At 42.1% G+C, this 22344-nt stretch overlaps 1 protein-coding gene across 1 annotated transcript in view; it reads right to left on the bottom strand.

The window, feature by feature from the left end:
* mpp7a (MAGUK p55 scaffold protein 7a) overlaps window positions 1–22344 on the bottom strand; it is a 160535-nt gene that overhangs the window by 137999 nt on the left and 192 nt on the right. The window lies entirely within an intron of this gene.

Raw genomic sequence — 22344 nt, 5'->3', positions numbered from 1 at the left:
TCAGCTAATCCAGACGCTAAGCTGCTTATGGCAGACAACAAACAATTTCTAGATGCCATGCCATCCTGGAAAGTGGCACCATTTTGGCTGTGTGAGAACAAGGCCTAGGTTGGGAGTGGATGCAGATGCCCCGACACACCTGACGCAGGCAGACACTTCTTTCCTCTGTGAATTCTGCTGTTTCAGACAGACGGGACAGAAAGAAGGACAGACTGGGATGAATATCAGAGAGAGTAAGTAAAGAGATAGAGACGAGAAGGAAACGGAGACAATCAGTTTGTGTGAGAGAAAGAAAGACTGTGTGAGTGTGAGTGTGAGTGTGTGTGTGTGTGTGTGTGTGTGTAAGCGGAGGGAGATGAAGTACAAAGACAGTGTCCCCTATGTCCCCCTGAAGGGAAGCACCACCCCTACGGAAAAACAACACAATTGACTGACTTTTTCACAAGAGGAAGAAACGCATCCTCAACCAACAAAACAACAAAAAAAACTGTCGTCAACACCTCAATGAATCACCCAGGAGTTGAATCCTTCCATTATGCCAAGCTTCCGTCTCTCTGGAGGTACCCGGCCACCCCCCACCTGACCCCACAGCACGCTGCTCCCACCCACCCTCTGAAAGGGCCATCAAGCATGGGGCACCCCACACTGTCCCCTGTTCCTGACATCCTGCAACAGGGCAGAAACACGAGTCTAAATCAAGGAGGCTTGACGGCTCTGCGAGGCACACTCTCCCTCTCCCTGCTGGGGGGGGGAGGGGTTCCAATCGACTGAACATCCCCAATGCAGCCGCCAAGAGAGCATCTAATGGCTTGAATAATGGTGTGAATAATGTGTGTGCTTTTGAATAAGGACGTTTGGAATGGATGGCAAGAGTATGGATGGATCGCTGACTTTGGCCCAGTGGATTCCACAGAGTGCTAAACAGTCCCCCCCCCCCCCTTCCATGTAAAAAGAGCCATCACTGTTAAGCGAGAGAGGCATGGCTGTGAATTCCCAAGGGTGGACAAAGATACACTGTTTGGGACAGGCAGCAGAGGAGAATGGTTGTTCTGATCATCATGACTGCTGCAGTTTTAATCAATGTGACCCAATAGCCAAAGGGAGTCAAGGATACTTTTTTCCCATAGATTTGGCCTTGTGGTCTTCTGTAAAAGGCATGCATGCAACACTTCTTCATGCCTGCCGTTGACTACACAAACACCAATAGAACAATACATTAACACACTTAAGGAATGACAACTGTACTTCCATGTGCTTTTTCTCTGCAACCTTCTGAATAAAGTATTCAATCAATCAAACAAACAAACGTGTGCATCCTGCACATTAATTATAGTTTTCTCTTTCCAATTCCTAGATGTCTTCTCCCCCTACAACTTTGAGAAAGATTGAGTTATCTGACCCCTACACCATCTCCAGGCATTGGACACTGTATTATAACCTGTATAGTAGTAACCAAACCATGTTATATTCCTAAAACCTTGATTTATTGATTGATTGAATACTATATGAAAAAAACAACAGAGGATCCGGGCACTCAGGAGTAAAAAAGAGGAACAGCCTTTATTTATTAAAAGGTAACTGCCAACATGTTTCGACCTTGGAAAGTCTTCATCAGGGCGAAACATTTTGGCAGTTGCCTTTTAATAAATAAAGGCCGTTCCTCTTTTTTACTCCAGAGTGCCCTCTGTTGTTTTTCATATGTCTTGATCTTGTTTGATCCAATTTACACTTTTTACTATTGTTACCTTTACCTCCTCCTCCTGTTTACCTGGTTGTTCTTGTTTTTAATACTATATTGACGGCTTGTTTGCATTCTGCTCCATTAAACATTCAACACTCAAACAACTGGACAAAACAACAAAAAACACGACAATAAAGAAAATCTAAATATACAGATTAAATTAAATTAAATTCATGACACACAACCCTAGGGGATGCCTGGTGGTATAGACAGTTGCCAAAAACATAGTAAGAATGATTCTACAAATTGTCTTCGGTAATTAAACTACAGCATGCTTTTACGTGAATAGTCTCAGGATGGAAACTACCAGGCTGGCATGTATTTGATGTCCTTTCATCAAAGTGGGCACCGCTCCACCACTGTTCACTTTTGTAGGATTACATAGAAGAAACCCGACACCAGGTGAGTAGTGTAGTGAATGAAGTGACACATGAGGAGGCTTTGGACGTGCATGTCTCGCGTGCGTGTGTGTGTGTGTGTGTCATGTAACGTCATCAATACATAATGAAGGTAGTAAGGTACATGAGGAGGTACACTGGGCTGAGATAGATGACACACCTGGACAGCAAGAAAGAGTGGTTTTCTGGACATCAATGGGTGGAAGTTACAGTATGCAGCAGTTATACCGTAAATCTCCATTATCTTGGAATGCTGTGTTGCTTTTGAAGGCGCGGACAAGATTGCCATCATGTATTCTGAAAGGGATCCCTGGCTAATAAGCCAAGTATATGCCTTAATACAACATTATAATTGTCCTCTATAACTAGAATATAAAATTAAAAACACCTTAAACATTTTAGAAATAGTTCATCTTGCACTCAATAGGGGCAATGCCCGTCGCAAGATGACGATGTCATTTGCCCATGTGTGGTCTAGCCCTATGGAATTTATGGAATGCAAGTTAAAATAAAAAACGTTATCCTCACTAAGGTTAATATGAGCATCAAATCAATATTTTAAATGTTTTTCTTTTGCACATGCATGCAGTCCATAAATTCCATAGGGCTAGACCACACATGGACAAATGACATCATCTACTTGCGACAGGCATTGCCCCTCTTGAGTAAAAGATTAAAGGTAGGGTAAGTGATATTTTTTGGTTAAAACAAAAAGTATTTTGTTAAAAGGTTAAAATACTATATTCTGATAGTAATCATTGCTATAGAGTGTTTGTTCAGTAACAGATGTCTCCCTGTCTCTCCAGCTCTTTAATAAACAGAAAATACATTTTTCGGTAGGTGTCAAAATCTCAGCCAATCAGGAGAAAGTATCCATTTTTAAGCTTAATTTGTATAGTGTTCCAGTAAAAATTTTGTCTGCTCATTTCTTAGTGTCATCACTTCCAATTTCACTTGTTTAATCTATAACCTGATTGAGTTCTCTGTCCTGGTTGGATAAAATTGGAAATGAAACTACAAAAAAAAAAAAAAGAACTACAAAATACATTTTCTGTTTTATAAAGAGCTGGAGAGACATGGAGACTCTTTATATGGACAGGGCACTCTATAGTAGCGAGCACTATCAGAACATAGACCCATTTTGCAATTATTTGAATAATTGCAAATCACTTACCCTACCTTTAACTGTTTCTAAAACAAATAAAATATTTAAGGTGTTTTAAAAAATATATTTTAGTTATAGAGGGCAATTATAAATGTATTATGGCATATTTGCCTTATTATTAGCCAGGGATCCTTCGAACACCATTCTCAATCTCAACATTGAATGACTACCTGCTCATTATTAATGTTAAGTTACACAAATTTGACCTTGAAGACTCAATCAGATCAAATCTCTAGTAGCAGGGCAGTGTGACACAAACACACAGCTGTGTGCTGTCAGGACTCCGGATAGATCCCCTGGCACGGTGCTGTCCCCTGGCACGGTGGCAGGGGCCCTAATTGGGGCGTCACAGATCAGCAACTCCCAAATCACCAACACACACAGCTCAACAACCAGCATGTTTCTCCAACTGCAGAACTCAACTCCAGGGATACCGCTGTGTTTGAGTGTGTGTGTATGTGTATGTGTATGTGTATGTGTATGTGTATGTGTATGTGTATGTGTATGTGTATGTGTATGTGTATGTGTGTGTGTGTGTGTGTGCCTACTGTGCATTTACTATGTACATAATGTCTGTATGCGTCCCTCTGCACATTTCATTACCATAATAGCCTCCCCTCTTATCGCGGTCCCTCACTCTCTAAGCTTAGAGAAAGACCCTCAAGGCAGCCATTACAAAATCATTACTCTCTCCCCCATTCTCCCTGCGATTACACGTACATTGTACTCACATAGTCATATACAATTACTATAAGAGGCGCTGCCAACTGCCACAGCTCACAACTAATCCTGTTTTGGCGCTTTCGTTGCACATCATCTCTTATTCCCGTGGTCCCTACATTCGGAGAGGGAGCCATGGGTATTCCACACAAATCACATAATGGCTTTGAAATAGCGTTTCGCTGGCTCTTTTTACCCACTTTAAGTTGAATTTTTAACACGGTTGAGGGAACAAGGAGCAACGGCAGCTTGCTCCTTGTTCGTATAGACGTGTCCCCTTCGCACAGCTTAATAAGTCCTGGGCTATCTCCCTCCAATTATAGGGAAGGAGGAAACGATGAGAGGGGCTCTGTGGTAAGCCCCTGGGCTGTTTTTAGAGTCAGAGGGCTTTAGAGTCAGGTTGCAGGGCACAGGGCCGGAATGAGCAGCGAAATGGTGATGGGATGGAAAACGGCAATGTGGCTCTTTGTGTGTGTGTGTGCGTGTGTGTGTGTGCTCGCGCGCGCATATGTGTCTGTCTGTCTGTGTATGTCTGAGGTGGAGAAAGGCTCTCTCCTTCATAGTTCTAGATTAGATAAATGTAACCGAGTAACTCTATATCCCAGGGGGCTTGACAAGAGCCTGTTAGTGCACGAACGAGGGATTTTAAAAAACGGCAATCTCAACCTCTGCTGCTTTTGGTTGGTGTCAAAATTCCACACATTCATTCAAGAGCAGACATGGGGCAATGCATTGGCTGGCATTGCGTCACACTTTTCCGTGCATGCCTGTGTGAACGCAATGCACGCACATTGTATTATGATAACATCGGTTAGTCTTGTTGAAAGAAACGGCGGAGTAACATAGCTCAGGTAATGGCTTGTAACAACAGGTCTGTGAAGAAAAGGCTATTCAAGGCCAGCAACAAATGTTCATGTTAAGTTGTGGTGCATACTTTGGCTAATAACTCTTAAAGGACCAATATGGTCCTTTAAGAGTTGTTAAATGCACTGGCAACTTTGAGAATCAAGAGGGGTTTGTCGTCACTCACTCATACAGGTACAGTACAAGCAGTGAAATGTTGGTGTGACATGGTCCACAAGAATGTGCAACATCATAAATACACACAATAATAAGAAATTAATAACAAGAAAGAATACAACAGTACTACTAGTACAGGTCTTGCAGATAAGTAGTCCAGGACCCAGTCACACAGCAGGGTTCAGGCCCAGGTCAGCCAGTTTTCTAGCCAGCCTGATTGAGACAGCAGTGTTAAAGGCAGAGCTGCAATAAAGAAATAACAGCCAAACACATCCCCTGGCCTTCCCTGTTGTCATCGAGGTGGGAGAGGGTGGCATGCAGGACCTGGGATCTATTTGGATGTTAGGCAAACTGCAGTGGGTCTAGGGTGAAGAACAAATTAGGGATGGGCGTTTTTGGGCATCTTTTTTGTAAATGTGTACTAAGCACTAAACGATTTAATGCGGGTAAACGTAGCGTGACGTCATATTTATACAAATTAACATTGCAGCGTAAATCACAAGCCTTGGACACAGCAACGGCATGATAAGTAGTGCAGCTGACATCAGTGGCCTACTTGAACGCAGATTCAGACACCTATGCGATCTCGATTTTAAATTATGACGATTTTTTTTTCAATTAAATTTTTCAATTTTTTTTGAGAGAGAATTGTGTGAGAATCGTGTGAGAATCGTGATCTCAATTCTTATGGAGGAAAATCGTGATTCTCATTTGAGCAAGAATCGTGCAGCCCTACTACAAGGTGAACGTCCAAATAAAGTTAAACAGTCAGTCTTTATGGATATCGGTATGTTTTCCACTGCCGTATTCCTAGATGTCTATTGAAATGAAACTCACCTGGAGTTTATGTGTAGAATACTAAGTGACCGCTCCCCTTAACGTGGCTTGTTTTTTACGCTAATATTACAGATTTTGTAGCAACAATGGATATTTGATACATACATTGGATGAATTCAACAGGATAAAGTTAAACATCGCGACTCTGTAGGCACTGCCTGCAGTTCAGCTGTCACTAGCCAACTAGCAACGCATGTCAAGTCGACACTTCAAAGCAGTGCCCATCCCACATTAGAATGAAGCGCTTGTATAACTAATTAATGTGTTAAATCCAGTCTGAGAACTGCTGATGGTCAGTAAAAAAAAGAAAAAGGAATGAGCATGTAACACTGCTAAGATTATTATATGACTTACAATTCTATACAATATTTAAATTATTTAAATTTGAATATGAGTTATATTTAATTTCCGGTTAATTAGTCCTAAACGGATAGTAGTTTTCTTTTAATTTTAAACGGTTTTTAGTTTAAACGTCCCGTCTCTAGAGCAGATGTGTCTCGTCTATGCTGGCTGCCAGCCCAGAGAATTAAGCCTTAGCTTGTCTCCAAGGTTGTGTTCGAAGACCATAAAACATATAACCTACAGTATACATGTACTGTAGGATTGCAAGCCTTTCTTCCTGTGTTTGCACTGTGTACAGTTAGCTGCTGTGTACAGTTAGCTCCACTCAGAACTGATTACACACAACAAAAGATGCCATGTCACCTAGACATTGCAACTACTAGGCTTTCAGACATTTTTTTCGGTGGAAAGTTTATATGGGGAGGCCAGGAGGGGTAGAAAACCAAGGCTCGAAGAAAGAAACCTGAAAAAAGTCCAGACTTGCTCAGCAGTGTTGTGGGGGTGGTCGTTGGCAGAAAGCACCTGAAGCACAAAGTGGAGCATGGAATAATAACAGCAGGCCGAATGGGTGACAAAAGGCAGGAAATTGTACGGCGAAATACCGAGTGTTAATTAATTTCTGGCTTGTTCCACTAATTAACACATTCCTTCACCCTGTGACGCACTGCCCCGTGCGTGGGCACTGGGCAGTCATATTTGCTGTGCGCTGTGGACACACTGTGGATGGGATGCATTGACTGATACTAGACAACAGGTTCTGTGTGTGTGTGTGTGTGTGTGTGTGTGTGTGTGTGTGTGTGTGTGTGTGTGTGTGTGTGTGTGTGTGTGTGTGTGTGTGTGTGTGTGTGTGCTGTGTGCGTGTGTGTGTGTACGTACATGTTTGAGTATTTGTGTAGATGTGTGTCTGTGTGTGCATAACCCCATTTCTCACCACCCTAGGTTACAGTTCACACTTCGACGATGACAAGAGGGTGAGTGAATGAAGAACAATGGCTCATGTGATCGGTCCCAGTTTGGGGTTGTTAGCAGTTTGTGTGGTTGGGTGGTTATTCGTTGACCCTCAGGACAGTAGAGCCTCCAAAATGAGTCATTCTTTAGTTTTAAATACAAAGGGACTCGATGAGTAAAGGGAGCTCTGAAAAGCAACAGTGGAGGGACTTCCCCCACCACTTGATCCATGCATAAAGATTTATACTTGCTATTCAAGTTTTCAGGGAAAGAACGCTGATGGTTTCGGGAACATTCTTGGCTGCGCCAGCTATCAGGCTATACATTGTGTGTGTGTGTGTGTGTGTGTGTGTGTGTGTGTGTGTGTGTGTGTGTGTGTGTGTGTGTGTGTGTGTGTGCGTACAATAATGATCTCCATTGTTTGGAGATCATTATTGTAATAATTAGTAGGGCACTAATCAAGCATGCACACTCTTGCGCACGCGCACAAATCACCATTGTTGACCTAAATGAGTTCGTCAAATAGAAGGGATTCACATTAACAGGCACTTAATTCACAGACACACAATAGACATACACACATAAGCATGTACTGTATACACATTATATACATACAGTATATATTATAGTGTATTGTCATAACACAACACACACACACCCATTTCACTTCCGTTTCTCTTTCTTACCTCCTCAAATCAACTCTCTCTCTCTCCAAACTCATTCATTCTCAAGCAGTCCCTTTTCCACTCCCCCAACATTCCTAGCACACACTCACACACACACACAATAATACAGCCAGTGCTTCCTCCTCTGCTCTGCGGCAGTGGTATCGCTTTACCCTCGCGGTCTGCCTCTCAACTCGCAACTGCTTGGCTGGTGAAATCTGAACCGGTGGGAGGTGGTTTGATGACCATTGAAAGGATAAAGACGTAAGGTGTATTAAATGCAGCCATTGAGAGGCAATCGTTCTTAAACAAAATAGTTAACTGGCTTACAGCTCGAGCTGTTGAGTGTAAAAACTCGGTGAAGAGAGAGAGAGATCAGAGGGATTTCACAGTTTCCTTGCCAAATATGTCACCTGCATTGACCTGGTCAAAACAACACGACCAGCTCTCTGGTTCTCATCAGGCAGACACTGGCCTCAACTCGACTTGAACTCAACATGGGAGTGAATTTCTCATTGAGAGAAAAGGGTATGGATACTAGAAATACCTCATAAAATAGGTAAAGAGCAGTGGTCCTCTTTGAATACGTTCCACCACCCTAGTCTCAGCCCTGATAGCTCCAAAGTTGAATCAAGTACACATGAAACAACCCTACAGCGACATCGAGACCAAAGCATCCTCAGCTCTAATGTGTTCTGCTCTGTCTTTCTATCTCGTCTCTCTTGCTTTCATTCTTTGATATAAGAACCACAACAGTTCAGCCATGGACGGCTAAAAGAAACATGCTTGGTTTCAGAGCTGGTCCAGCAGCTGCTGAAGTTGTTGGCTTTGTTGCAGTTGGTAAATCACATTGGGTTTGTCCTAGTTATACCAACTGTATTCAATGAATATGGCTTATCACTGAAACCATAATTTCTTTTTAATCCAAAGGTTGGTGCCCCTCAGTGCACAGCAGAGCAGGAGGTACAAGCTCAGGTCTTTTAGTGCTGGAGAAGCTGCATACATAATTGTCATCCAGAAACTCCCACCTCTTTTTCGCTGGAATGCTCCATCAACACAGAACAAGACCTTCATCAAGATTAAGATGGAATGCTGTGCTTTATCAGCAAATCCCTGCTTGATATTTCATACAATTATAAATTACTTGCATAGCAGGTCACAGTGGGAGTGAAACTAGAGCTGCCAAGTGTACTCCATTTTACTTGCCAAGTTGCCATGCTTTTGAACCAGGGCAGGGAGTAGCCTGGTCGTTGTCTGTTGCTGACTCGCTGGTATTTGTAAATCTTCTCGATAACACCTCTGTGGAATGCAGCTACCTCCTAAATGAGAGAAGATCCAGATGGCCCTTAGAGAGGGCCAGTAGAGTTGTCAGGAGCAGGTTCTGCTGGTTATAGTGCGGTGGAGGCTGTGGTGATACAGTAGGTACTGTTCAAGGAGTAAGCACTTGGCAACAAGTCTAAGGGCCCTATCTTTTGCGTCGCATTATCCCTTATCCCTAAACTTATTAGCCATATTTTAAAAAGCATATTAAAATAGTTCAACTAGTCGATCTACATCAACACGTTGTGAGCTTGTAGATTGGCTATTTAAAAATGTTTTACACACACACACACACACACACCCCCACACACACACACACACACACGTAACTGTGCCGACTATAGCAGAACTGCTGATAATCCTCATTTCTGTGAATGCTGTCTGCTCTGATACACCAATAACTCATTATGAAATGAGCTTCACACATACAGCTGTCTAAATCACTCAGCAATGATCCACCGACATATTTTCCGTGTCTCATTAGACCTGAGAGAACTTGCAGTAGTCTGTGACCAGTGCGTGTGAGTGTGCGTATGTGTGTGTACTCATATTTCTATTTTTAGAAACTAGAAATTTGATCAGCATTTTCATTCATTTTCTCATGTAGTTCAATTTTGTATTTCTTATACAAGTGCTTCTAGTAGTAGTAGTAGTAGTAGTATAGTAGTACTAGTAGCAATATTAAGTGGTGTAGTAGTAACCTAACAAAACCTAACACAAATCACTGATGTTGGGAGTGTTTCTCAACAACCTTGTTTGCTGATGGAGCCTGCATGTGAAAATGAATTTCAGCACTTCTTTACACCTGTAAACCTGTGATGCGACAAGAAAGCTGATTCTGTTCACATCAACATGTAATGAGAATGAACGGGGAGAAAAAAAAGGCCAACAGCAGTCTCACAAACCCACAGCAAAGTACTACGGCCTGCATCAGACCCCTGCTCAGTCCTTATCCTTCCAAACCTATTACAACTGGGAACGCATCTGTGTAACCACTTAAACCATTATTTACTTTGGCTATTCAAAAATAGCAGATATACAGTACACAAGCTCATGCTATGGGTTGTAGATCTGCTATTTTTGAATTTTTTTGCAAATCTTTGAATATACACATTTTCAAAGCAAACATTTTTAACTCAATCATTGCTTCTGGGGGTCCCTGGAACTAAATATTTTCAGATGGGGGTTGGCGGCCAAATACATACAATTTTGGAGGTCCTTGACATGAAAATGTTTGAGAGCCACTGATATTATAGCAACATAAGTGTTTCAGAAAACTGTTAGGATTTAGAAGACATTCTGTAGAATCGGAACCTCAGGCCTTAATGAGCTAACACGCCGAAAGGCAGAACAAGGTGGTCAGTCCTGGACCTGTGTGCACGCATGCATATCTCCAGCTTTACCCGAGTATAAATTGTTAATTCGTTGCCTCCACAATGCAGGCTGACCACAAACACCTGCGCGGGGCAGGATTACAACTGCCGACAAGGCCATGAAGAGGAAGTCATTAGCCGTGACCTCCCTGCACCTGTCCCAAAGGCCTTGCTGACAGTTGCTCTGCCAAAGGCCTCGTCTGTCACCACCAGCACACTGACCTCGCCTCACCCTAGTCAACCGCTCACTCGCTCTGACACAATCAAGAGAGCTCAGAAGAATTGCCGGCTTGTGGTTAAGAGTTCGAAAACTTGCAGGGAAAGCTTTCACAGATTAATGGCGACAATGGTGAAATGAATGATTCATTGTATCCCTTGGCTTATAATGTGAACTGTGCTCAACTCGCTGCAGCAGCAATAAAAACAGATAGTCCACGATGAGCTAATGACTAGTTCAAACTGTACACCTAATAACTTATTATTGGTGGCTAGAGATTGGACAGTGGCCAAGTTGTTATTAGACTACTCTTGTTTTTCTACAGTGCAATAAAGATTTCATATACAAGGCTAATGGCGAGGGAGAAGCGAAGCAAAATCAGCATTTTAGCATTTATCATTGGAATAGCGTATGAGAAATCTGACAGATACGTCTTGATCACGTGACTACAGAGATAATGTGTACCAATTTGCGTGAGTTAAATTATTTTATTCTTTGTGTGCATATGGGTGTGTTACGCATTCTAATAATGTGAACGAAACACCACTTCCTGTATCTGACATGTGGAGATTAATAAGCCTGAATCAGAGCCCGGACAGCTTGAGGATAAAATGGGGAAACATAGCGCTGGTCAAAGGTTTTCCACTGTGAACAGTTCATCTTAATACAAACCATGCAACCTGATTCATTACTTCATTCATTGTTTGGCGTTTCAAAAATGCACATCCTCGAAACAATACTTCTAAATAGATAACTTATGTTACTTGGGAGGTAGGTTACACTTTTAGCACACTGCCATTGTAGGAGTTCATGAAAAGTCAATCAATTACATTTGCTGCTAATATGGCCAATCTAAAAATCTAACTTTTAACACACAAATAATTAAGACAAAAATACTTCTTGGTGTTCCCTGGATCTAAAAAGATGAAATTATGTCTATTTGCAATTACAGTTTTAATGTAGTATTTACTGTATGTGTGGGGGGGTGTATATGGTGAACTGTACCAAACAGGCTAATCTCAAAACAGCTCAAAAACATTTAACAATCACTTTTGCTTTCAGGCCACCAGTCATTATTGAGGATATCAATGTAATAATGGTAGAACATATTTTGAAAGAAAGTCTCCCTCTCTATATTTAATGATGCATTATGAAGGCAACCCTTTCATAACCTCGACTCTTTGAACCCTCCTGACTTTCAGACTGGAGTGGGTGGCTTACAGAATCACAGGAACAAGCCTTGTTATGCTAATTCAACCGCAAATTAAGACCACTGTTCCACTGTTTCCTATGGGACTCAGTAGTTGGACAGGATACTGTAGGTGGATAGGTGATGATTCCCATTCTTGGCTCTCTTGAACCTTCTGCAGTTGTGGATCTCAGCCATTAACTGGTGTAATCTCAGAAAGTGTGTGTTTGCAAAGCTCCAGAAGGCCCCAGGGCTCTTTAACAGAACAACACATCCCTGTCAGGCTACAGGAGCTAGTACTGTAGGCTATGTGTTGCTCTCGGCTGTGTTGGCACACAATACTCCTTTGTTTACTGGACGCAGAGAGGCCAAGTCATCAGCCTCTGTCCCCCTCCGTCTCATTCTGAATCCATCCTTCCGTCTCCATCCTCCTCTTCTAACCATGACAAAGACCACTGATGGTCAGACGGATCACAGACCAGTGGCTGAAGAAGGGACAGCTTAAAAATGAAAACAGACAAGAGCCGTTTTGTTTCAGTTTGAGCCCGACGACACCGGAAACTGAGAGAAAGACTGACGGATGCCAGACATGGCAAAGACTCATTATAGTAAGCATTTGTGTCTGCTTGAGTACGGAGAGGAATGAGATGTCTTCTTTGGTAGTACTTCCTGCTGACTGCATAAAGTCAGGCCCTGTCTGATTATAAATATAGGCCTAATTCTTGAAAAGCAGAAAGAAAACTTCAGGTGGGCCTAAGCACTCAAGTGATTATGACTTATGGAAGGTCAAACAACACGTATATTATAATGAGTGTAAGAGTGAGTTGGGAGAGGAAAATGACATTATGTCCTCCTGGTACTGTATCTTGCCTCCACCCCTTCTACCACAACACAAAACTTTATTGTAAATGTAAAGATAATTGTTAAATTTTGGCTGAGATTTGGAAACCTCTCCCCAGTGGTGTAGCTACATCAGTCACATCAGTATACTGTAGGTTTCCCTGTTGGTTAGATCAGTGGTTCTCAACCAGTGGTCCGGGGACCACCAGTGGTCCTTGAGGAGGTTCCAGGTGGTCCCCAGCTAAATGATGGAAGAGTTGGTAACCAAATGGACCCTTATAGACCTTTTAACTCTTGAGAGCGTAAAATGAAACCATCAAGAGTTACATTATTGTCAAACATCTGCATTACTTAATTTACAAGCAGTCCACACAATTAGAGAATGTAGATTAGAATAATTGTTATTTTGATCAACTCTTGCCTGTTATCTCTCCTATGGTACCAACATCAACACAGCATGGAATTGTGGACAAAATCGTATCAAACGACAACAAAATATTCGAAGCCTTGGGTCTGAGATTCTCATCAAATGGTGGTCCGTGGCTCAAATGCCGAATAAATAATGGACCTTGATAATGAAAAGGGCTGAAAACCACTGGGTAAGAATCCCTTTTTTCCCCACTCCCACTCCACTCCCACACCCACACTGCTGTCTCCCACTGCGCGAAGACCAGTCCTGGACACAGGGCATGGGGAACCACACGGCTGTCTCGCATGCATCTGTGCACCAGCTCCCTGCCCCCACAGAAAGTTTTAAACTTCAATCATTTAACCTGGTCCTCCCCCATCTATTGAAGCCAACATGCTGAAGATGCAGGCATTGTAGAGGAGAAGAAAACAAATGCCACTCAGCTTCAGCTAAAGACCTTTCTTCGAATGGAACAGCAGATGTCTATAAGCCTTGGACAATGGTGCTAAACCAATGCTAAACTGGATCAAGATGACTGAGGATGATCAAGTGCAAAGTCGTGTCAACCTATAGAATTAATTAATTTAGTGTTGGTTTCAAGCATTGTTATTAATAATCCAGCCCAATGCCATAGGAGCCTCATTACTAAAGATCACATGAAGTTATTAAGGCCACTTATTAAAGTACCGGTAGGTTAAACTGTTGGCATCCACCAAGATAGGTAGTTTAGAAGCCCTTTAATATGAAAAACAACATACCATCAACAAGCCCAGTGAACCTACAAAGCATGTAAGCCACACCCTTAAGAATAATAGCTATCAAAATTATATTTAAATTCAAGTGATCAAATAACTGCATGATAAGAGTCCCCAGCACACCACACACACACACACACACACACACACACACACACACACACACACACACACACACACACACACACACACACACACACACACACACACACACACACACACACACACACACACACACACACACACACACACACACACACACAATATCAATCCTCTAAAAAAAACCATGGCCCTATAAATATCACACTTTAATTGCACCAGAGCCAAAAGACTGCACTAAAGAAGGTCTTGCTACACGGTTACTCAGCAATTAGTGGCAAGCTAAGAGCTAACGTGGTAGAGAAGTCTGTTCTTTGATATGTGAGCAACACATGTTGCTTAGAAGAGAATGATTGTGGTTGTTTGGATTTGAGGATGCATCAGGGTGAATGCCAAATTACATCTCTGGCAATGCTCTGGCCTCAAATTATGGTGGACCTTTTTTTTTTGCATTGTTTATGTATCACTGGAAGGAAAATGCTGTCTGTTTAATATCCAGCTGTACAACATTGATGGCAACTTACTGGTAAGACACATGGCGGCCTGTGGAAGATAATCTGTATGGTCTTCAAAAAGCACAATCGGTATGGGATTGTATTTTCATGGCCGATGTTTGAAGCCAGTTGTGTACAGTAGGTGACCTGAAAGCATATTTTTGGGGAAGTGACGCGTGTTTTACTACACCAAGTCCCGAATGTTGGAACACCTCTAAAGGGAAAAGTAAATAACTTCCTTATTTTCCTTCAACAGAAAGATCCACAAGTGTTCGGTAGCAGTATGTCGTCTGTCCACCGTTTTTATTTTTTTATTTTTTTCAGTTCGGCGAGCCCAGCTGATCCGAACAGACAGGGCCTCCAATATGATAACCAAACCACATCTAAAAAGAAGTTGAATGACACAAGCTTTACAGAGATAAAAAATCTAAAAAGGTAAATATCACTGGGCTCCGCTACACTTGCTGCACACATGTATTTTACCACAACCAAGGACTAGTCAAAAGGGGTCAGGCGATGGAAGCACGAACCATTGCCGGCAGACAAAAGGCAAATGATGGAATCAGAGAGCTGACTGGTCAACCACACACAGATAGTTCAAGACGAGGCCTAGTTCCGTTCCATTCCATTCCACAACACCACCTTCTCATGTGCCCTTGTTTGCTACCATGTAAAGACCTTTAAAAAATAATTGAGGTGCTGTTGGCAAGATAATGTACATGAAGACAAAATAAAACTCACTACTTCTCTCAGGAAGAGACCGCACACTCCAATGACGATGGACAGGACTCACTTAACCCATTAAGACCTGAGGCCGATTCTACAAATGCCTTCTAAACGTGTATCACTGCAGCCATTGAAGACAGTCACAGGGGCGTTTCGGTAAACAAGCATTCAGGGGAGGGCACACAGAATATCAACACAGGCTAAATGAAGACGGCAGCCTTGTGGCCGTTAATAAAGCACTTGATACACACTACTACTGACAGGCAGCAATGTAAAAGGCTTGTATGGCTGATCTGCTAACAATAAACAGAGTGGGTTTGTGCTGACAACACAGACTTGAAGAGGCCAAGTCAAGTGGCAAAGGGCAGTAAAATCAATCAATGTCATAGCTCATGCCATGTTTTAAAGCCCAACATGAACTAACTAGACTGGCTTGCTTGACACTGATTGTATTAATTTTTTACAAGGGAAGTGCTGCACAGTATTATATTTGTGATAGCTAGCCTATATTTTAATAAGTGATGTGCGGCATTAAATATTGATATTGAAAGTGAAAGTACAATTCAGTGTGTGTGTACTTCAAGTGCAATTTCATAACATGTCTTTCTCTCTCCTTGCCCCTACTCATTGTTGGTCTGATTTCAGCAAATAAACATATACAGCACATGGTTGTGTAATTGTGAATTGTGTAAAAGGAAATTAAGAGAAAGCATGCCAATGCTGAGACATAGTATGTCAACCCATGGTCCATAAACAGCGTGATGCAATTTGTTTTAAAATTAATTAAATATTGTACAGTACAGTAAAGTGCACTGGGGTTCGATGAAACCTCTTTGGTTACTGTGATTTGTCAGACGCAGCCACATAAACAGGTTTACAGTTAGTCCTATTTCTGTTCCCTAGTACCGTGAGTTGAATTATTCACAGGGTAGTAGCCATAAGGGGAATAGTAGTCGTTGTAATGCTAGGCATGGAAACCCTCATAAATAAAACAGCGTGTGACAAATAAGCTTGACGTCCATCAGGTGTGCCTTCTGCATCACTAACTATGTAATACTAGTAGCCTACACAGACTACACTGACAAATTGCCTACAAGCTAATAAAAGCATGTCTGTTAAAAGCTACAATTCCATTTTAGCTGCAAAATAAACAACTCTATTCAAGTTCCTTATCAAAGGGGTTCTGAAGTGTCATTCTGACAATCAAAAGTTATATTTACTTGGTTGACAGAACTGATTAATCCTGTCAAAAAGATTGACACAAAATGGAGAGTAACACAACTCCCTATACTAAGATCACGACTGAAGCTGAACTCCTCTTTTTTCAGTAGTAGCCCTCGTCTCATTAAGGAGTAAGGACTGAACCAAACCACCTCACTTAAACCCTATACGTAGGTCTAGTTCTTATACCATAACACTGTGTATAGATTAACCTTCTCCCTGGGGGCTTTACAGCCTGCTATACTTTCCCATGACCATTGCTTTAATAACGCCACTGTTTGCCCAGAAGTCAGGAGTCACTCAGGTCGTAGTGAGCGAGAGCAGCATGCCTGCGGGGTGAGCAAAGCATTTTATGTGCACTGGCTGCAATCTAATGAAGCCACCTCTGGTGTCTTATGGCTGACTTGTGCTGTGTGGGCTCATTCCAGAACTGGTATCACAGCTTCCAGGGACTGGCAGTAACCCAACAAACACCAGGGGGAGAAAGGGGCTGTTTAGCCATGAGGACTCTCATCGACTCCAAACCTCCCAGAGCAACACAAGTGCACAACCTTAATCTCTCCCTCCATGATCAGCACATTGGCAATAAGCACACCAAGTCGGTCGCAGGCTCACAATGGAGATTAGTGATGCCATGGAGTAATAGAGCCTGAATGGATTTATGGTCGGATGGGCGTCTCAAACTCTCTGTTCATGTTGATCAATTTGACATGATAACAGTAAGCCGGTGTATTCACTCAAAAGATGATCTTTGAGTAAAAGTTCTTCCTCAATATCCACACTAGAAGAGGTTGTAGACAAAATGTGCCATTATATATCTCAGTGAACTTGCCTTAGCGTGTACTGAAAGGGGCAACTGTGACAGTGCTGTGATATTCAGAATTACTAAGTTTAGCTGGGGGCTGAATAGTTAAATAAGTTCAACTAAATATGTCAGCAGGACAGTGTTCTCAGCACAGCACCAGATGTGTGGAGGGTTGCAGAAACACAACAGTCAAGAGGCGAAGAGAGAGCTCATGAGCTAATGATGTTGAAACATTGCTCAGTGCTGAACGCCAGGACCTTCTGATGACCTCTTCTCACGTGTTTGAACTGCTTCAGTAACTTTATACATTTGAATACTAGAGTCAGTGAGTGCATAACAACTCCCACGGAGTGCATCCGGGTTTGCCGAGGCCTTAGCTGGCATATTGTCTGCACACAGAGGTAAAAGCAGAAGGAGAAATCAGCCTCTGATTCACAGTCACGTCCAAGACCAAGGTGTTCAGAAAGGGGTGAGCCAGGCCTTATCATTATCACAACCTGGCCTGGCCATTAAAGGAGTTCGTTTTGGCAGTGCTAAACTCCATAAACTCTTCCCCACAAAGGGGAGGCAACATTTACAAGCTATTGCTCAAGAGAGAAGGGCATTAGATATAGATAGAAAGAAACACACACATTACAAACCATCTCCAAAATGTTTCCATCAAGAAAATGAAGGTTACCACTTGCCACTGCTTGTTTGAACGTGGATTACTCTGTGTAATTCTTCTACTCTGTGTTTATTCATTTTGTGATTCAATTGACACTTTCAAGCTGTGTTTGATTAGTCTATCAAATATATTTGTTTACTTCTTTTTGAGCTAGGGGTGGATTCCAAGTTTAGCTAAATCTCTTTTTCTCATGTTTATGTTAGGTAGGGAGTTGAGGAGGGTGATGTGTTTTGGTTTCTTTGGTATTTCAAGGCTGCACTGGATTCATCCCAGTTCCCACATACAGTATACTGTGCTCCGTTTTGTTTGTTATGCTGGTGTGGGTCCACCCTGCAAGCTCTATTCTTTCAATCTTCTTTGATATAATGTATTAATATAAATCCACTTTCTGATCAATTGTCTTTGTGTCTGCTTGGGATGTGGGAAGATGGGACCCTTTTCATGTTGTGACACCCCTAGACTGGGCATAAACAACTTTATAGACCTACAAACCATATGCCATTATAGCCCATGTCCTAAAAACAACAATAAAAAGTTGGCATGGTAATGGTCCTATGTGTGTAATGTATTTCTGATGTATTTTTCATTTAGTTCTGTTCCCTAAACACCTAGTTAATTATATCCCATACATAAGCCATATGCCCAATGCAACAATAACTGGGATGAGTTTTGAGTTGCACATGCGTCTTGGAATAACATCACATAGCAGGTGATGAGTCTTTGTCTATATGGAATTAACTAACTGGTGTTCTTTAATTGACCTAACAAAAAGCCACCATAGATGAATAAATAAGTCTAAAATCCAGCGTAGCTCTGTGTGCAGGATCTATCTATAAAACAAAAAGCACTCAGCCCAGCACACACTGTCAATGTGCGCATGGTTAATCCTTCACTATAAACAAATTATCACTTGGCTTTTTTTTGTTGCCCAAGCTTATCCGAGAGGGCAAGCGCATCAACCAAAGCCACAGGCGAGGGCATCTTATGATTACCTTCCTGTCAAGGCAGGCTAAAAGTCTAAAGTGCCCTTCTTCAATAAGACCATTCGGGGCTTAGAAGGGAGGAGTGGTCCAGTGAGATGTCATATCATGACAGGAAGTGTTTTGTCTCAATCAGCAGGTTGCTAAGATTAAAGTCTGGGAGTTGAGCCTTGCACACAAGTTCCCAGACCTCCCTCCCCCGACTGGGTGACCCTCTGCTCTAGGAACAAAACCCTGGGAATGTGAGCTATGCGCGGCTGCAAGCTCGTAGCCACCTGTTCAGACAACCACACAGGGCAGTGTCCCTCCAAAACCGAGCCTCGTCTGACCCCACCCTAACCTTGGCTGCCTCCACTTCCATACTAGTGCACTTGTGCACTGCATATACAAACGTGCATAGAAGAACGTGGCCAAACATCCCCCTGACACACACCTGCTAGCCCCGCAGCTGCCAAGCGTGTGAATATTACAGACCAAGTCAATATGTAACTGAAGTTCCTCTTTGCGTTCCACTCACTGAAGAGACCACAAAAAAAGTTAAATTTCAGACTATTTGTATTGAGCATGGAATAGTCTTTGACACAAGACACTTTACAATAACAGCCATGATAATAACACACCTGCACTTAAATCCACTGCTAAACGTGAATGCAAGCCAAAGTAATTAAGTGGACTAATTCACCTACAATCAGAATCACCCCAAGAGAATGGCTGCTCATTGGAATGCAGGACAAAGGCCTCCCACCTCCTCTTGTCAAGATGTAAAAGAAGAACGAGGCTACTCCCGGTGAGAGTAGAAAGAGCTAGCCAAAACTGCTGAGGAAAAACCCATCAAGGTTTTGTCAGAGTAAACACTGGCATTGTGTCTCCTCTCCAGAGACTCTGGTTTTGGGCATTCAAATAGTCGTTTAAGAAGGTCATCCTCGGTCAGTTTCTCACAGCCGGAGCAGGCATACTGTGGAGCAGTCCAAAGAGACTCAGACGTCAGAAGAACAGCTAATAAGCTCCAACAATATTAGCCAACACATTCGAACTCATAGACTGGGCATTATGACAATTTTGGCTGAGAGTGAGTTTAATTCTTCATCGCCATTGGCCGACTGATCTGACCTGCAACTGTACTGAAGGATGCAACTCTGAAACCCCACTAGCATGTCAGTGCCTTGTGGAAAAATAAAACCAGGACAGCAAGAACCCCTGTCCCTTAACATCAGGGATATTATTAACATCTGCTCCAGAAAGTCCAAGGACAGCTGCAATCACCATTTGTTTCAAGGTAAACAAATCACGCATGGAAAAAAGAAAAACACAAAACTATTTTTCAGTAACAGCACATGACTGTAGTATCAAGTTCAACTTCCAATTCAAATGGGTAAGTGGTGGAGTGGGTGTGTGTAATGTGAATTATACGTTATCAAATATGGGAATGCCAACTGGAAATAATTATGTTTGCATTTTCTTGACCCTTGACTATCTGATAAGTAGGGGAGAAACTGTGCATAAACCAACTTATTGTCATTGTCAATATACACAACCTTAAGTGCGTTACACATGATGTACCACATTATGTGGTAATAAAGTAGTAAGTGCAAGTGTGAGAAAACATTTTAACCACTTGACCCCCAGGCAGTGTCCCTATACTGGGGGGGGGACATTAGCCAGAAATAGCCGATCTGCAAGCTCACAATGCCTTGCATTGGGATGCACTGTGAGCTTGTAGATCGGCTATTTTTGACGAAGAGATTTGGTGTATACAGGAAAAGTGGTCACAGTACAGTTGTAACCCATGTCCAGTTGAAACTTGAAAGTGGTTAAGCTCTATTGAAACTGCCCTCCAAATACAGACTGTTCCACTGTGACTCCCAGTGGTGTAAAGTAACTAAGTACAATTACTCAAGTACTGTACTTAAGTAACATTTTTAGGTATTTTTTACTTTACTGAAGTATTTCCAATTTTCAGTACTTTTACTTCTACTCCACTACATCTCAGAGGCAAATATAGTACATTTACTCCACTATAATTATATAGTAACTAAGTAACTTTACTAGTTACTTAGTAGATTTTATATTATTACAAAACATACATTAACCACTTCAGCTCTAATAGGCCTATACATTTTGGCCATTTGAAAATAGCCGATCTACAAGCTCAAAATGCATCACGATGCAACGCTTGGTGAGTTTGAAGATCTGCTATTTTCGAAAGATTTCTATACATTCTGAAAACGTACAGTATGAAATGGGACATTCTGCCTAACGAGTACTTATTTTAGTACTTGAAGTATATTTTGATGCAAACACTTTTGTACTTTTACTCAAGTACAGTTTGAATACCGGATATTTACTTATACATTTACTTTTACTTAAGTAAAAAAAAATGTTACTTTTTCCACCACTGTGTGTGTCCCACTGTGACTTGTGTGGCTTGGCGCTGTCAGCCAGTGACAAGCTCCGTGTCACCACACACACACTTGACTTTGCCGTGCGTGGCGTCACTGGCGTGCACATTACAAGAGCTCTGTATTCTATTGCTTCAGGACCAGTGCTTGTCCAACAGTGTGTAAATTAACTCACTGGTTCTCAAAGTGTGGTCCGGGGACCCCTAGGGGTCCTTGAGGGCGTTCCAGGGGGTCCCCAGCTAAATGATAGATTGGCAACAAATGGTCCATTTGGTTCCATTTGTACACTCTCAGAGTTAAATTAACATTGATTTTACAATATGAATTATTGGGCTCCCAGAGATAGAAAAGCCATTAAATGGGGGTCCGTAGCCTAATGCATGTCAAACTGGGGGGGTCCTTAAATTACAATGATTGAGAATCACTGCTAGAGCCGTAAAAATCTTCTCTTATGGGGGTCCCTGGCGTATCTTTTCAAATGGGGGTCCACCCACGGGCTAGTAAGTGTCAATTTGGGGGTCCTTCACATGAAAAAGTTTGAGAACCACTGTTCTATTGCTTCATCAGGACCAGTGCTTGTCCAACAGTGTGTAAATTAACTCACATTGGTTGTTGAGGTGCGAGGGATGGATGCCGTACCCGTTTTACTCCCTGTGTGTGTGTGTGTGTGTGTGTGTGTGTGTGTGTGTGTGTGTGTGTGTGTGTGTGTGTGTGTGTGTGTGTGTGTGTGTGTGTGTGTGTGTGTGTGTTCAAGACTATCACAGATGTATTTTATCGATTTTGACATTTTTATAGCTACGAAAGTAAAAGTCAAAATCTTGATCCAATAAACACAAAATGAATGTAGATTTGTCTATTGTTTATTATTAGATGTTTATTTCAGTTTTTTTGTGATTATTTTGCGTTATTTGCTGCACCAGGACCTCTGCACACAAGTGTGTAGCAAAACGTGTGTAGTAGCCTCACAGTAACAACAACACAACAGCGTGAATATAAGTTGGGAGATGCGGTGTA

Source organism: Gymnoscopelus braueri, assembly GCF_963280865.1.
Source record: "Gymnoscopelus braueri genome assembly, chromosome: 21".
NCBI lineage: Eukaryota > Metazoa > Chordata > Actinopteri > Myctophiformes > Myctophidae > Gymnoscopelus > Gymnoscopelus braueri.
This window is presented reverse-complemented; position numbering and strand designations above follow the sequence as displayed.